Here is a 2,605-nt window from a genome sequence, read left to right as displayed (position 1 = left end):
CGGAGCGTGCCACCGCGGTAAATGAGGAAGTCGAAAGACTCCTGAAGTTCGGATCAATAACAGAAGTTAGGTATCTATACTGACTGGCTAACCCGGTCGTGGTCAAAAAGAAAAACGGCAAATGGCGAGTATGCGTCGATTTCACCGATCTCAACAAGGCCTGTCCAAAGGATTGCTTCCCACTCCCGCACATCGACCGACTGGTCGGAGCAACAGCAGGGAACAAACTCTTATCATTTATGGATGCCTTCTCTGGGTACAATTAGATCATGATGAATCCCGACGATCGTGAGAAAACTGGGTTCATCACCGATCGGGGAACATATTGCTACAAAGTAATGTCTTTCGGTCTCAAGAATGCAGGCGCCACTTACCAGCGACTTGTTAATCGAATTTTCTCCGAACAGCTCGGCAAGACTATGGAGGTATATATCGATGACATGCTCATAAAGTCTCTTGATGAGCACGACCACGTCTCCCATTTGGAGGAGTGCTTTGCAAAACATAACGCCAACAACATGAAACTGAACCCTGCAAAGTGTAGATTCGCGGTGGCATCAGGAGAATTTCTCGGGTACCTAGTCACGTTTCATGGGATCGAAGCCAATCCTAAGCAGATAAACGCGTTAATAGAGATGGTCTCGCCAAGGACGAAATGGGAAGTCTAAACGCTAACCGGAAGAGTCGCGGCCTTGAACCGTTTCATCTCGCGCTCGACGGATAAGAAGTTCGAATGGTCGGAGGAATGTGAGAAATCTTTCCAATAGCTAACACGTTACCTAGCCACTCCTCCCGTCCTCGCAAAACCAGTGGAGGGAGAACCCTTGTTCCTGTACATCGCAGTCTCCACAACAGCGGTAAGCGGCGTTTTGATTAGAGAGGAACGCGGTGAGCAAAAACCAATCTTCTACATAAGCAAAACGTTACTGGACGCTGAGACCCGGTATCCCCTGATGGAGAAACTAGCATTCGCAGTTGTGACATCGGCAAGGAAACTCCGGCCGTACTTTCAGTCGCATACCATAATAATCCTCACCACCTTCCACCTGCGAACGATCTTGCACAGTCTGAGTCAGTCAGGATGACTCTCAAAATTGGCAATCGAACTAAGCGAGTACGACGTGGAGTACCGCCCAGGAACCTGCAAAAAATCTCAAGTACTAGCAGACTTCTTGGTAGAATTGCCCACGGGAGGTTGGAATTCCATGCGTCGAACAACGAGGCCGAATATGAAGCACTCGTCGCAGGATTATGATTAGCCCATGGGCTTAAGATCCGCAACATTCACGCTTACTGTGACTCTCAGTTAGTCGCAAATCAGTACAACGGAGAATACGAAGCGAGGGACGAAAGAATGGATGCATATCTAAAACTCATCCAAGACCTCTCCCGAGACTTCAACCACTTCGCCCTCACTAGGATTCCTCGCTCGGAAAACACTCAGGCGGATGCCTTGGCCGCACTCGCATCAAGTTCGGATTCTGGACTAAGATGAGTAATCCCCGTCGAGTTCATCGAACACCCAAGCATCGGACCACCAGTGGTCGCCAATCTGACTCGAGTACAAATCAAAAATGCGGAGGAAGTCAAAGACCCACCAGAAGAAAACGTGAATCAGTCAGAATACGGCTGCGACAGCCCATGGTTAGAGCCAATCCGAGCATACATAATCAACGGAACGCTTCCCAGTGAGAAATAGGCGGCCCGCAAAATCAAGACCAGGCCGCGCGATATGTAACGGTTGAAGGAGAAATCTACAAATGGAGATTCTCCGGCCCACTCAAGACCTGCGCCGAAGGCGAAAAAGCAAGAAGAGTAATGGAGGAGGTTCATTCCGGATCATGTGGGAACCACTCCGGCGGAAGATCTCTCGCCGTAAAAATAAAACGCCATGGTTATTACTGGCCAACTATGATCAAGAACTGCGAGAAATTCGCACGGAAGTGCGAAAAATGCCAAAGGCACGCGCCGACAATCCATCAACCCGCGGAAGTCCTCTCGTCCATCTCGTCTCCGTATCCCTTCATGCGATGGTCCATTGATATCGTCGGGCCATTACACAACTCGAAGCAGAAACGCTTCCTCTTGGTCCTCACGGATTTCTTCTCAAAGTGGGTAGAGGCAGATTCCTACGCAAGTATCAAAGACGTACAAGTCGAGAACTTCGTATGGAAGAACATCATCACCAGACACGGGGTCCCTTACGAAATCGGGACAGATAACAGATCTCAGTTCATCTCTACCCGATTCGAAGCATTCTGTGAGAAGTGGAAGATACGACTGACCAAGTCGACTCCCTGATATCTGCAGTGCAATGGCCAGGCAGAGACCATCAACAAAACCGTCATCGACGGGTTAAAAAAGCGCTTAGAAGCCAAAAAGGGGCGATGGACAGAAGAGCTCGAAGGAGTTCTTTGGTCGTATCGTACGACCCCGAGACGGGCTACGGGTGAAACCCCATTCGCCCTCGTTTACGGAACGGAATGTATGATCCCGCGGAAGTAGAATTTCTCGGAGTACGGAGAAAATTCCTCCCCGAACGAGAAGAACTTAACAGCGCAATGCTGCTAGACGAACTCGATCTTATTAACGAGCGGCGAGATCA

Source organism: Brassica oleracea, chromosome C8 (assembly GCF_000695525.1).
Source record: "Brassica oleracea var. oleracea cultivar TO1000 chromosome C8, BOL, whole genome shotgun sequence".
NCBI lineage: Eukaryota > Viridiplantae > Streptophyta > Magnoliopsida > Brassicales > Brassicaceae > Brassica > Brassica oleracea.
This window is presented reverse-complemented; position numbering follows the sequence as displayed.